The sequence below is a fragment of the Acomys russatus genome, chromosome 9 (genome assembly GCF_903995435.1).
Source record: "Acomys russatus chromosome 9, mAcoRus1.1, whole genome shotgun sequence".
Taxonomy (NCBI): Eukaryota; Metazoa; Chordata; class Mammalia; order Rodentia; family Muridae; genus Acomys; species Acomys russatus.
In genome coordinates, this window is record NC_067145.1 from 46,954,071 (window position 1) to 46,970,449 (window position 16,379).

The 16,379-nt window shown below is 37.1% G+C and overlaps 1 protein-coding gene across 4 annotated transcripts in view; it reads right to left on the bottom strand.

The window, feature by feature from the left end:
* The window catches only part of Plxdc2 (plexin domain containing 2), a 413,705-nt gene that overhangs the window by 189,120 nt on the left and 208,206 nt on the right, over positions 1-16,379 (bottom strand). The gene's annotated exons all lie outside the window — the stretch shown is intronic.

Consider the following 16,379-nt stretch of genomic DNA (forward strand, 5'->3'; position numbering starts at 1 on the left):
GGACAAGCTCTAACAAGACAAGTCTCCTAGTAGAAGGAGGGGAACACTAACCCACCCACAAAACTTCCATCCAAAATTCACCCTGCCTATAAGATGTGTCTGGATACATATAAAGCAGATATAGCCTAGATGACTCAACCCAGCCCAACTCAAGACCCCCACCATGGCATACAACCAGCCCCTGACAGTATGCCCATACTTATATTAGCACTATTCAGATTAGCCTAATGACGTAATCAGACTACATAGCTGTCAATGAATCAACGGACAAAGAAAATGTTACATCCATACATACCACAGGGCTATTGAGCTACTAAGAAAAATTCAGTCATATTATGTGTAGGGAAATGGGTGGAACTAGTGGTCATCATGTAAGTAGAAAGCCAGACTCAGAAATGCAGATACCATATGTCTTCCTTCATATGTGGCATCTTAAAGAAAATATGAAATATATAAGGGGCTATAAGAAAAAAAAAGAAACCAAACAGAACCCATAGAAGAGAGGTGTGACAACTGATTAATAAGGAGGACAGATTCAGTCTAAAACACCTTATATACATGTCTGAGAATGGCATGATAAGGATTAGTATTTGGGGCTTAAGAGACAGCCCCAGTAGTTAAGAGCACTTTTTACCCTTTAAGAAGATTAAAGTTTGATTCCCAGCATACCTATGGCAGCTTGCAACCATCTGTAACTCCAACACTTTCTGGCCCCAGTGAGCATCAGGCATGCATGCGGTACACAGACGTACATACAGCAGCCACACATAGGCCACCAATGAGTAAAAAATTAGTAACATAGTTCATATACGAATTTAAAAGGATTGCAGTACATGGGATACAGAAAAGAAGATACAGTGTTCACTGTAGTACGTAAGGACTGTTACATGAAAACTAGAGATACGGGATATGGTGAGAGTGCAGCTTTCCAGCTGGAAGAGTGGTAAGCCACAGGGACACCAACTAGGCTGATGAATGTAGGAGGAAAGGTCATTTCTGCTGCCTGTAAGAACATTTTCTGTCATTAATTAGTTATGCATCCTTTAACTATGCAATAAACATTAATTAAAAATTACCCAAAACTGTCTAAGAACACTCTCCTGCAACCCAAAGGTTGCATCGTCTAAACTTGTAAACAGTAATAACAGCAAAAATAAATCTAACTTAGACATTAAGCTATCCCAGGAAACATTTAATGGTAAACGGAAAAGTGATTAAGAAAGACACAATCAGTGGATAAGTAGTCAGATGAAAACAGAAATGGACATGTCACCGTACAGCAGACAGAAGGTTCTCAGTTTGACCAGCAGCATCAACTAAAAGCCTTAACACTTAGAACTATGAAAATTTAAGGAGTATAAAAAGCATAATAAAATAAATTAAATATGGTAACTCTCTTACTTTTATGGAAAGGTGGGGAAATTAGAATTTTCTAGAAAAGGAGATGAGTCATTGGCCTCATGGTGGGTGATAACTCAGGAAGCATGCTTGAAAGATTGGGAGAATTTTAGAAGCCAGGTAAGTTGATGTGAATAGAGAAACACTATAGGTCTCAGAGACTATAGCTTTTAAAACCACATAGTATGTTCTCAGTATATCTTCTCTCAAAGTTTTCTTTTTAAGGGTTACTTAAATTTTCATTGTATTGCTTTTAATTATTTGTATATGTGTAAGTTTGTGCACATGAGTGCTGGTGCCTGCCCATACCAGAGAAATCAGATTTCCAGGAAACTGGCGCTACAGACAGTTGTGAACCACCTACTGTGGGTGCTGATAAGAAAGCTACATGCTCTTAACCAATGAGCCATCTCTTCAAAGTTCTGTCGGCAGGCAAATCAGACACGTTTGGAGTCACAAATACAGATTAATATCTGACATACCATGTATAGTTTCTCGATTCTTTTATCTACATTAGACCATTTATTGTGATCTCTGCTGTGGTCTCGTAGTAACACAAACATTACAATTAAAGTATTCCTTTTTCTCAATCAACTTATCTGTTCCTCAGAATCATTATGACTGCAAGGTTGGTAGTCAATGCTGTGTAGGCAATATCTTGAAGATAGAAGCCTGTCCATTAGCGTGTGGATGAATTTTTCATCATATTTTATAACCATCCTTCAGTGAAATTTTCTTTTTAAGTTTTGTTTCATGTTTTAAAATTTTGAATACAGTAAGTTGGGAATCAGGTAGTGGCTCCCATGTAATTCTCAGAACCATATTTTACAGAAATATGATTAACACAAGCTGTTTTAAAAACAACTGCTCCTCATTTTGGTGATAAATCTACTGTTGTCTAGTCCTCAGAGTCTCTTTATTTTGTGTTTATTGGGCATAAAACTGCTGAAATCAGATTAAGGGAGAAAAATTAGTAGTAACTAAAGTTTTAATAATTGCTGATATCATGAGGACCTAAAAACTGTATGTTCAAGAATGAACTGATTATTCATCAAGTTTTATTCACAGACTTTCAAATTCTATCTTGAATCATTCAGATAACTTCTAGTTGAGGGGTACATATTTATTGATCAAGTCAGCATGGAGGAATATTGTTACTATGATCATTGGTATAGGAGAATTTATTTTAATACTATGTTATCAAATAAATCTTGATCATATTATTTCAGGTGATGGGAATATGTCTAAATATGAACCTTGTTTAATAACTACATTTAGGAGGATGTTCCTTTATTTACATAGGCATTTCTAGCAATAGTTGTCTATTTTTCAGTTAGGAGTTGTGCTTCTAGCAAATAAATATGGTTGGATAAACACGATTGATTTGATTCTGTGATCTGTTTTTACAAAGTGCACATAGCAAAAGAACAAGGAGACAACTTCATTGTCTCTGAACAAGCCACACAAAGTGCATTCCTTGGCATGTCATTGTCTGTCTTGTTCTGCTGAAACAATGCTTGAGGTGACATCACTACAAAGGGTGGAGATTTATCCCTCACAGAAGGAGAGACTGGGAAATCTCAGGTCAATGTTAGGTGTCTGGTAAGAGTCTTCTGGAGGAATAATCTCATGGTATAAGACACATGGGTAAAGGAGCAACCAAGAGAAGCTGCAGAGGGTGGGGCAAACTCACTTTTAGAGCATACCTACTCTCATAACTACCTAAGGGTAGGATTGGAAAGACCTGATGGGATTTTAGTAGACACTCTCTTCAGCTTTGCTGCTTTTGAGGATTAACGTTCATACCAACCAATGTTAGCCATGTCAATGTAGTTTGCAATATGATGCACACAGAAACACAAAGTTCAAATCTCATTATACTCTTGCTAAGAGAAGACATTTGTACTTAACCATGAAGAAGTTTCAAAGTCACAAAAGAAAACCAAAAACATAGTCATAAAAAAGGTAAAAGATGTGAGAAATAAATGCAACTTAGGTCCTCCATGGAGCCTACGTAAGAACATGATAGCTGGAGGATAATGTACAGTGAGCAAGCTTAGAGTAAGATATATAGATTAATTAAGAGCAAGGGACAAATGTTACTATCATGTTATTCTTCTAAAGGCCATTTTATAAGATGGAGAGAAAGCTATGTGAGAACTCTCAGAAACTTCTATAAGATTTTAGAAATCTGAAATTAGCACAGAACTTTCAAAGGAGGAGACATCATAAACTGAAACCATTAGAAACATAGTGGAACTATCATTTAAACACAAAATGTTTGAATCAAAACTGTCTTGACAAGTACATCTTTGTTTACATAGTGATTGTGTCCTTCAATACCTAGTTATAACCTCAAAGCCTAAACATTGCAAGACCTTCATGTCTTTTTAGATATAAAAATGTCATTGTGTCTAGTGGGGCCTTGCATTCTGGGTCAGTCAGAGTCCGATGTTTCTAGATGTTTGATAAACAATAGAATAAAAATTGAGTGTAGAGTTCATGATGTTCTGGGGCCAAGTAACATATCAAAATATAACATTACTCATTTTCACTTTACTTTTTCTTAATTTTTTCAAAATGTAGAAATAAATATGACTAGATAGCACTCATGTGCACAATGCCAAAATAAAGACAAAAGACAAAGAAGTAGAAAAGAAAAGAAACTCTGAAAGTGTCAGAGACAAAGCACCATGTGGGGCTGCAGGACATGATGGGTGGGGCCATAGCATGTCTGTGCTACCTGAGACCTGAATGGAAAAGCACTGCAGTCTGATTCTTCACAGCAAATAACCTTTCCTGCCTGATTTGTTATTCTATTCATCCCCTGCCCCCAAGCTGAGAGATAAAATTCTTCTATTTCTTATAATCCCTGATAGATCCAGAGATTGAGTCTCGAAACCTTCATTTAGTTTATTTTTAACATATCTTAGTATTAGCTTTCTCCTGCATGAGCAGTTATAGACATATATTTACCTATAAAAGTAAAAGACATTAAGGATAATGGAGCAATATAAATTTAGGCATGTCCTTGTAGAGTGTAACAATGTTCTAGCTATCTACAGCCAAAGATAAAACAGTGGTCCCCTACTTAACTCATCTATATACTTAATTATTGACCTCCTCTGCAATCTTCACACAGTGACTGCATGGCCTAAGGACACATTTCCTAAAATATATCCCCTTTACTCAGTAATTTGTGACTGTACATCTTCATGAGTAGGAAAAGATTGAAATGGCAAGTATGCACCCCAGGGAAATATTAAAGAGGTAGAATAGAGTGTGGAGAGATGTGGATGTGTAGAGACATGTCTCTGGATTTAAAATAGATTCTGCTTCCAGGCAGCAAATGATCCTCACACATTCCAAAATGAAAGACTTTAGTGGGCAGAACAATTAATAAGACTTGTCCCATATAGGATTTCTAAAAATTGGATACTTTAACCAATTCTCACACTATGAAAGTGGTCAACAGGACATGGGTTGCTAATCCAGTGACTGAGCTAATTGGAAAGCTAATTAAAAGATCAAAACGTTCATGCAAAAAAGCTAGTCAATATGCAGACACACAGACCTGGGAACTGGCTAGTCTTCTCACAAATACAATCCATCAATGCAATTGATTTTCAGAGTTGGACATTCTAATCTCTCCAGTATTTTTGTTTACAGTGAACTAAAGTTTAATTAACCTTGCATATGGAGTGACACTCATCATGGCAGCATTCATAAAACTTAAAAACGCAATGTGAACATGAGCAGATGTACTTGCTCCTCAGAATTCGAGATTAAAGAAACTATCCCTGCATCTTCTTTTTCCTAACTCAATAATTACTTGTTGAGTGTCTAGAGTGTGTCTTCAGTGCACTAAGTTGGATAGGAGTTCCGCAGCAATTTCTATGTGTATTGTTTTTCACTCAGAAGAATATACATTAGACCCTATGGAATATACATTAGACCCTATGGAATATACATTAGACCCTATGGAATATACTCTCTGTATCAAAAACAAAGCAAAACACCTCACAAAAATGTATGGAAAATTGAAATTCTCACAAGACATAAGAAGTTTCTGAAAACAGCAAGCTACCCAAGATCTCTCCCCAACTTGTGTATGAGGGGCATCCTCTTTAGCAGCCTTCGTTAATATGAAAGATGAGTGGGACTGAATAGAAATGGAGAGTTTACCTCATTTCGGACTTTCAAAGGGTGGGTATATATCTATCTAGAAATATTTTATGGCAAGATTGATTAACACAGCATATATTAGACCATCTCTAATGACTACCTTTAGTTTTATAAAGAGAATAGAATACCTTCTCCCGCTGAAAGATCCCAGTGCAGAAAAATTCTTAACTGCAATGAAATATGATAAACTCAAGCATGAATTATATATACATATGTGTGTGTGTGTGTGTGTGTGTGTGTGTGTGTGTGTGTGTGTGTGTGTGTGTATCACTTGTGTGTAGAGCCCATGGAGAGCTCAAGAGAGCCTCTAATTTCCCATAACCAGTTATAGGTGGTGGTGAATCACCAGATGTGGGTGCTGACAAACCCACTTGGGTCTTCTGCAAGAGCAGTAAGTGTTCTTAACTGATGAGTCATCTCTTCAGCTCATTAAGCATAATTTTTAAAATAAATTCTAACTTTGAAAAGGAAAGATTTTGAAATACATAAAATTGGTCATGGTGGATCTCACTGAGTTCCTATCTTGCAGGCTTCCTAAAGCTTCTTCTAGTCTATTTGGATTCCTACACTCAGGAAAAGCAACAAGGGTGACTTGGTGACTACTAACATATATCTTATTATTCAGCAAGAATCTAGTAAATTCCAGTGATTATTGTAAGACAGCACTACTTTAATTCCATTAGTTTCGTGGAAGGGAATAATTCCAGGTCATTTTTTTTCCTATGAAATGTCATTAAGTAATATCTTTGGACAGAGAAAGTAAATCTTGAAATTCCTATGTGGTTCATGTATAAAACAGAATAATGCTCAAAATATAAAGAACTCGAGAAATAAAATGATTTAATAGTGATGTTGAGTAAAATGCTTGAGTAGTTACATTATACCAAGAGCAGGGAGGGTATTCCTATCAAAAAACATTTCATAAGCCAGGCAGAAAGAGACAGAAAGTTTAGAGATTTTTTTTCAAAGTCTCACGGTTGCAATAGCTTTGAATTTGTACTTTATGAAGCTTAACTCCAAGCTTTTGAATCCCTATTTAAACATATTACCTGGTTTCAAAGAATTCAAACTAAATATGTTTCTCATAGGACATTAAAAAAAATTAAAATTTTGTAAGAGCTAAAAAAATTCTGTTAATGACTTACAAATTGACAGAGAACTTTAAGTCCAACTGGAGTAAACATACAAATAGTATTGAATAAATTTCACATCACATCAAACATACATCACATCATATCAAACATATATCACATCACATCATACATACATCTGCCATAGCTTGGATCTGGAAGTTGAATCTCTAAAGACCCAACTGTTAACAGATCATTCCTAATGTTGCTACTGGAGACCTTGGGATGAGAGAACAATGTTGGAAGACTTTCACCAGAAGAGTCATGCCCTCAAAGGAGAGAGCAGGAGGTTAGTTCAGTTTTTATTGCATTTCCTAGCCCATTGGAATTCAGTAGGCTCATGTACCACAACCCCTTCCATTATATACCACTTGACCACAGGCCCAAAACCATTGGGTGAACTGCATAAACCTTTCCCTCATATTTAGGAGACAAAGACAGATGCCTATACAGCTCATCCCAGTCTTTGTTCTTCTAAAAGGAAATCCATTAAAGGGAAGAAAGACAGGATGATGAAGAACATTTATTTGAAATGAAGCAACTCAAAGGAGAATTTAGCATGTTTATGCAATCAATTAGTTATTTGTTCTAAGTCAGTCATTATGAGCACAAACTTTGGAGATATATATGTATATCTACACATAGGCTGGCAAGATAGCTCAGTGAGTAAAAACTCTTACAGTGGAAGCCTGATAGCCTGAGTTCATTCTAGATTCCATGCTGAAAGAAGTGAAGTCCTTAAAGTTATGTCTTCTCTGGCCCCCAAGAGCTCTGTGGAATCCACTATATACCCCCGACTGACACACACACGCACACACACACACACACACACACACACACACACACGCACGCACACCCACACACACACACCACTCACCACTCAAGCACTAAGTCCTGGGCATGTAGGGAAGCTACACTACTAAAGAGCTTGCCAAAGACCCGAGTTGAATTATCATCATCTATATTAAGGGAAGAAAGAGAGAACAGACTGAACAAATTTGCCCTTTGACCCTCACAAGTATCTGATGCCTGACCCCACAGGTCCATAATAATAATAAAATACTTATGGTTTCAATAATAATCTAATAGAGATAATATATTGTTTTTTAAAGTTCATCCTTTAGCAAAATAAACACACAGCATCAGGTGCGTCCAAGGAAAAAAATAAACTGGCATACTACAAGAAAGCTGCAAGGTAAAATCACCATTCACAGTGAAATGTGTCTTTCCAAAAGTAGCATTATCCAACTTTACTACTAATGGGAATGCTCATTGAAGCAATGAGAATCTTCCTGAAGAAAGAACTCGTCAGAACTTTGTAATGGTTTTTGTAATGCAGATATATACGTACATTCAAGTTGTCAGAGAACTCTGTGGAGTACCATTTAAAAATTTGAAACAATCAGCGGATTCATTATAAACCTTACGCACATTATAGCAGAGTGAAATGAACAGAGAACAGTGCTCCAAGCAATCCATTCTGCTGGCGTTCCTCATTTAAAGATTCAACGTTCCCATCAGTGAAAGGAGAAAAGAAAAATTAAGCCAGAGTGTGTTTAGTTGGGACAAAAGTACATTATAATTGCTCAGTGAAACGCAGCACAGTGAGATGATGATGCATTGACGGAACAGCCGTGTTATCAAGTGTATCTGCCCATTCATCCACCTGACCATCTTGACTCCATCTATCCACCCCTTAATGCACTATCAATCTGTCAGTCAGTTGGCCAGTCTGTCTCACTATCAAGTCCCCCTGAAAAGGGATGTAAACTCCTCTAAGTTGTCTTTTGTACTAAGCCTCTACCTTGGACTTCTGTGTCTTTATACCTCCCAATTTAAAAAACAAAAACAAAAACAAAAGCAAAACAAAGCAACAATAATAACAACAACAAAAACCAAATGATTGTAGTATGTGTTCTTTCATTTGATCTGGTCAAAATAAAATAAAATAAAATATTCTTTGAGGATTTGAGGAGGGTTTAGTAATTAGTCATACTTCTGAATACTTTGCTGAGTACATTTCTCCACTTTCTCAACAACTTTAACAACAACAAAAAAACTTGCAGTGTTAACTGAACAAGAGCCCAACTCAGTATCTTTCCAGGATGTACTTTTCCTATCATATTCCTGGTGACTATGGATCACACTGTCCTGCCTTCTGAAAGAGTGGCATTAAGTCAATTTAACAAGACTCCCCTCCAATCCTGGGGTGTCTTTTTGGTAAGAAATAGGATTTAAATTTAAGGCCTTAAGAAAGGAATGTGTTTCCCCCCTTCCTACCTCTGCAGCTGGGCTATAAAGCCACATTTGCTCTCTGTACTCAGAACTGGACCCAGTCCTGTACTTTTACCTTCTTGCCACCAGACAATTACTTGTTTCCATAATTTCAACTCCTGTGATATGTTGGGGTTGGTATGGTGCTAAGTATACAAATGCTAATTTCTGGCCCTCAAGATCAGTTTGCAGTCTAGACAAGCTCATTTTCATATAGCCAGGTCTTTGTTGTGTAAACTTTGCATCCCAATTACCTGCAATTTTTATTTATTTTTTGGAATTTTAAAATATTTTATTAATTTATTCAGATTACAACTCAATTGTTATCACATGACTTGTATCCTCCGATTCCTCCCTTTCTCCTGCTTTCACCCTATTCCTCTCCCTTAGGTCTATGACCCAGGAGGATCTCCTCCCCCATTATATGGTCTTAGGCTATCAAGTCTCATCTTTCTAACCTGCTTATTCTTTCTTTGAGTGCCACTAGGCCTCCCCACAAAGGGGAGGTGGTCAAATATGGAGCACCAGAGTTCATGTCAGAGTCAGTCCCTGCTCTCCACATAACTGTGGAGAATGTCCTGTCCATTGGGTCTGTGGGACTGAGCAACAAAGGATACCTGTGATATTTATAAATAATAATATAATAAGTAAATAATGTATAAATAATATAATAAATAAATAATATAATAAATAAATAAGGCTGGACAGCCTGTAAGAAGACAGAAGAGAAGTAGGAGGAGCTTCTGTTCCCAGGCTATGGGGCTGGGGGTGGGTCCAAGGGTAGGAACTATAAGACTGGGAGGAGGAGAGAGAGCAGAGGAGAAGAAGGAAGAAGATGTAGAGAGGATGTGGCCTGATGGAGCCGATCCAGCTCCAACAAGATGAATCAATAACTGGAGGAACCTGGCTGGGAGGTAGCCAGACTTGCTTAGAAAATATATTTAAATCATTCTTGCCCAGTTATTGTGCTAAAGCTGTTTAAATAAATCAATAGGCCTTTGTTTCAATTATTTGGGAACTAGCTGAGTTAGTAGAGCCTTCAAGAATTAATTAATTAATTTTTCTACTACAGGGATCCAACTTTTTAAAGATTTAATTTAGTTTTAATTATGTATGTATGTATGAATGTGTGTTTGTTTGTGTGTGTGTGTGTGTGTGTGTGTACATACGTACATACGTATGTGAGTGTCTGTGTGAGTGTCTGTACATACAAGTGTCTGCAAAGGCCAGAAGAAGGCGTCAGATCGCTTCATACTTACAAGTGGCTTATAAGTGCTTGTGAGCCACCTGAGGTGGCTTCACGCATGTTCTTAATGGGTATCTTTGCTCTAGGCCCCTTTTAGTTAGATATGCTTTTGAGACAGATTTCTTTCTTATTTTTGAGATACTGCCTCACGTTGCCCAGGCAGTTCTCAACATCATTATGTAACAAATAATGACCATGGATTATTTTATCCTCTTGCCTCTACCTCATAAATACTGGAATTACAGTCTTCTTCATCACATCAAGTTTATGCAGTTCTGGGCACAAGCACTAGAAGTTTATGCATGCTGGGTAAGCACTCTACCAACAAGCTTCATTCTCAGGCAGATGTATGTATATTTATATTTATATTTATATTTATATATAATGACTACAAAATTCTACAAACTCATTAATCTTTTGAGGTCTTCAGCGTCCTTTAATGATGATTTCTCTTTTAATCTCACAAAAAGTCTGGATAGGTAGGCGGATGTCTTTATCCCTTTCTTACAAGTTATAAAATTGAGGTACAGAAAGGTCAGAATCTGAGAAAATGAGTGTGGGAGCCAAGGTCTCCTAATTTTCAACCCCAGACTCTTTGTGTTAAAATGGAGATGAGTCTCTGGGAGTTTCGAATGAGAATATCATTGATGGTTTCAGGGCAGAACAGTTCTAATATGTCTGGCTGTTGAATCAAATTGTACATCCAGCACCGAGTTAAGTAATGTGGATTTGGAAATATAGAAAGAAATCCACAGAGCTACAGAATATAAAATGTTGACACAGAGGAGAAGAAACAAGTCTAGGCTGGCTTCTAGTTTTAAAATCAGAAATAACTAGAACAGCTACCTGTAAACTATGTGGCTTTGAGTAAAGGACAAAAATACCCGAATAACTGTAAGGTGTTTTGTTTTGTTTTTTGTTTGTTTGTTTTTGTTTTTCTTTGTATAGAGTGTTTGCTTCTTTGCTTGCCACATGCTATAAATTTGTTTAAAATTTTCACTTTCCAACATTTAGGAAGACATTCTCCTTGTTTGCATCTGTTAACTGCAAAATTAGTCTCTAGCATCCAACCTACAGATACCTTAAATGATGATATAAGAAATACAAACAAATGTACAATGGAGAGATTGAAGGGACACACAATTAGATTCTAGCATATACAGGTGCTGCATATGTACTGTATATTATGATGTGAAAGAAAAATAGAGGAGGGAAGAAGAAAATGGGGTGTTTTAGGCTGCCAAATGTGGGTGAAATGATTTCTAAATTTTACTTTCTTCTCTCTCTCTCTAGAATATTCACCTAAGATTTCAAACTATGGACATTATAGATGATGGTGATGGAAGGGTATTTTTCTTTAAATTATGTGCCCAGGTAAGATAATATCTTGCTCCTCCTCTCACTCATTGTGAGGAATCAGGAAGGGGCAGACACTGCTTCTTCACAGAGCCCCCAGGCTTCTGTTTTTCTTCATCTCCTGCTCCCCCAAGGGCAATGTTAGCCACTCCTGCACTTTTCCTAGTGAAAAATCTAAATTTGCCTTTTATTCCTGCTCTAATCTGTTGACAGAATGCAGTCTCATGAGCACGAAAATTTTATAAATTGGTGATAAGACTTGAGAAATCCACATGCCTTTCCTTAGGGTTTAAATTTAAATCCTGTTTCTGCCCAAATTACTACAGAGCTTTGCATCAAGAATTGTCTATGAGACACGAAGAAAATCTTCTCTCAAGTGCATTCTGCTTCTTATTGCTTGCTTTCTCTTGTGGATTAATAAGCCTCTGAGTAAATATATAGAAGAAGAATAACTTTGTGTGTGCCCACGTGTGCCTGCATGTGCGTGAGTGTGTGTTCATGTGTGGCTGTGTGTATGTGTGAGCCCACAGTCCTGTGAGTATATATGCACATATTTTTGTTTATATATATATGTGTATGTGTGTGTTTCTCTCTCTCTCTCTCTCTCTCTCTCTCTCTCTCTCTCTCTCTCTCTCTCTCTCTCTCTCTCTCTCTCTCTCTCTCTCTCTCTCTCTCTCTCTCTCTCTCTCTCTCTCTCTCTCTCTCTCTCTCTCTCTCTTTCTCTCTCTCTCTGTATGTGTTTATTTGTATGTGTGTGTGCCCATGTTCATAAATGCCTATGGGTATCAATTTGTGAGTATTAATTTGTGTGTATACTTTTGTGTTTGTTTTTTGTGTGCTTATATATTTATTCATGGGTATGTGTGTTCACGTATACCTGTGTATGTTTATGTATGTGTTTGTGGTATGTGTGTGTGTGTGTGTGTGTGTGTGTGTGTGTGTGTGTGTGTATTTTGAGAGGTGAAACTTTTGAAACCCTATTGCGCTCTGTCCAACATAATTTTGACATTGTAGTTCTTACACTGTCACAATTTGATTTTCTTTTCTTTTCTTAAATTTATTTTTATTTTAATTTGAGGAAAGATACTATGTAAATTGATCAAAGAACCAGGAAATATTAGAAGGATAGGGATCCCCAATAAGCACATATAGAAATGTGGAATACTCTAAAAAAATGCCTTTAGAAAAATATTTAAAATTTTCTTAGGCAACCAATTTTGCAGGATATAAGATTTATGTACATCATACAGCTCAAGTTGTGGGTTATAAATCCATAAATATAGGAACTTAAACATTTTTATTGTTCTTTGTTTGCCAGGAATTGAAGTATGCATCTGAGTTCAGCTGTGTTCAAGTGACACGGCATGTGTTGGAACGCTATGTGGGTATGGAAGTGTGTGGTGCATGATGAATGCTATCTGTATGGAATGTGTATTGTGCTCACTTGTATGTATATGGAATACATATGTGGTGTATGTGTCTGCTTGTGGGGAATGTGTAGTATATTTCTCTGAATGTATAATGTGGATACTGTGTACAGAGTGTGTGTGGCTTATATGTCTATATTGGTATTGTGGTGTCTATATACGTACATGTAGTATGTGGGATATGCATATCTATATGTGGGATACATGAGAAGTATTTATTGATCTATATGTGGTAGGTACAGAAATGTGTATATGTATATGTGCTACTTGCTTCTGCATTAAAGCATTTGTACGTATGCATATTATATATGTGTGTATATACATATATATATATATAAATGTAGAGTATACATCTTCATTTGAGATATTTTTATCTGCATGTATTGTGTGTGTGTGTGTGTGTGTGTGTGTGTGTGTGTGTACCCCTATGTAGGGTTGGTGATGTGTTTATCTGTATGAAGTATTGATGGAAATATATGTTATATATATTTATATATATGATTATACATATATATGTGTGTAGATATGTAGATGTGGATTCCAGTATATGTTTGAATGTGATTTATGTGTATCTTCATCTGAAGTATGTATTTATGTGTGCAGTATGAGGTGTTTTTATCTGTATGTGATGTGTGTCTTTTTCATGTATGTTAATATGGGCTATGGATAAGTGTAGTTGGTTTCTCTGTTTTTGGTTGTAGCAACTGAATTTATGGCCAATATTATATATCATAATTGAAGAGTTCATAAAGGAAAGGCTTCTAGCAATTGAAAACTTGTAACATGAATGCGTGGAATACCAGATAAGTTTGTTAGAATTCCAAGTCCTTCTCTTCGAGTATGGGTCTGCACAAGGTATTAAAAGAATCCATACAAACCCACAGGCTTAAGCAGAAAAAAGTAATTGTCTACATCATCGTAAGTTTTCGTGAAGTTAAAAGACAAATAAACCAGATGACAAGAAAATCTTAAGTAGAGGCAGGACACAGAATCTGCCTCAAATTTGGTAGAGCACAGAAAATATCTAGTTGCCATTTCCATGTACAAGAATAAATCAGCTATTTGAACAATTATTTGTTTCTCCTGTGTACTATCCATGGCAACTGACAGTGGACTGTTCACATCATCAATCTATATGTAAAAGGACACTAACATTTAAGCTTTTGAAGGTACATTTTACACCATTAGACACTGTGATAGAGCTCGAAGGCTAACAAAAGTAATAAATTCCAGATCAAGCTTGTCCTAATTTCATCTTTCTCATTTTCCCTTCTTAGGAGGATCTGTTCTAAATCTCACAGTGAATCAGCTCTGAATCTCCCATCGTTCTGGGGTCACCTGGATATGAAACCCAAGAGGGGACATAGAAGAACTGAGCAAAGTGAGACACAGCACGTCCTATCTGGTGAAAATTCAATGACTCACCGTGTATTATAATTATCTTTCACTTTCCTGTCCCAGTGATCTGTAATAGGAACTTCCACAGATGCCAAAAGTTTTCATCATGCATGTTTATGAAGTGCATGTCACTCTAATAACTGCTACCATGAACTCTACTGATGTTGTTTCTGGGTGGATCATGACAGTAGCCTCTGAAAGCTTAAACTTATTGTGCTTAGATTTTGAGTTATATGGAACTGAGGATGGCAGGGCTTAGCAGACAACAAGCTGCCCACTGTCATCCATGCCACTAAAACTAAGTAAAGTTCCAAATGCTGAGTATGGCATTTACCATGAAGTGATCACCAAAGAACCTTCAGAGAGCAGATATTACTAGCCTTTACATCTATTTATTGTTTAATTTGTGATTGCATATTTGTGAATAAGTTTATTTGGTATTTCATGTGTGGAGGTGAAAGGCCACCTTGTAGGAATTGGATCTGTCTTTCTACTAGGTGAATCCTAAGAGGGGATGAAGCTCAGGTCCCAGGCTGAGTGGCAAGCACTTTCATTGTGGAACACAACCTAGTCTCACATTTTCAATTTAAAAAACTTTTTAAAAAATATATTTTATTAATTTATTCATATTACATCTCAATTGTTACCCCATCCCTTCTTTCCTCCCATTCCTCCCTCCCTCCCATTTTCCCTTTACTCCCCTCCCCTATGATTGTGACTGAGGCCTCCTCTAGGAGGCCTCCTCCCAGAACCTGGAAACAGCCTAAGTGTCCCTCAGTAGAAGAATGGATAAAGAAACTGTGGCACATTTACACTATGGAATACTACTCAGCTATTAAAAACAAGGAATTCCCAAAATTTGTGGACAAATGGATTGAACTAGAAATGATCATCATGTGTGAGTTAACCCAGAAGCAGAAATAGTCAAATGGTATATACTCACTTATATCTGGACACCACCCCAAGGGATATGGCCCATGAAAGTCTTCACTTACCAGGATAGTGGGACAGAGGGGAGGACATCCTATTGGGAGTCTAGGTGAGAGAAGCATGGGAGAAAGGGGAAATAGAAGGATCCAGAGGGTCCTAGAAACCTACAAGAAGAACATTATGATGGGCATATCTGGGCCCAGGGGTCCTGCTCAAACTATGGCACCAGCCAAGGATAATATGTGCAGTAAACTTTGAACCCCTACCCAGATCTAGCCAATGGACAGGACATTCTTCACAGTTGTATGGAGAGTGGGGACTGACTTTCACATGAACTCTGGTGCCCCATATTTGACGACGTCCCCTGGATGGGGAGGCCTGGTGGCACTCAGAGGAAGGATAGCAGGCTACCAAGCAGATACTTAATACCCTTAAAACACTTTTTAACAAGAAATGTTTGGTTTGACTATTTGGGTATCTACTATAGTATGTTAGTTTTATTAGCTAGTTTGGTATATTTGTAAATAGGGTTCCTGGTTATTAATGACTGTTTTCTCATCTTTGATAACTGGGTATCAATTACACTTAATTTTCATGATTACGTCATTTATTATTTGTGTGTGAGATCATGTGTATTTGATGAATATGTGGGTGGTGCATGCCACAGTGCGGATGGCAAGGCCAGTGAATGACTTTTCAATAATGTCTGAATTGTAAAGTTATTGTGAAGACCAAAATATTCAATTAATTTAAGCATCTCGCCTGGCACACAGAATCATATATTGATAACAACTTCATGTAAGGGTGTATTATATGAGCAACTCTTCCACCCCAGTGCTCTTTGACTAGGGCCAATACAGTGCCTCAGAATAAATTGTTTTCTTCCAGAGAGACAACTGCTAAATAACGAGGCCAGGCTTATATACCAATTTGATGCCTTCTGTACTCTGTTCTCTCCCTTACATTCAGTTTCTTCACTCAAGCCTGTAACCTGGTCAGCACACATTGTGGGGATCACAAATGAACTTTGTTATA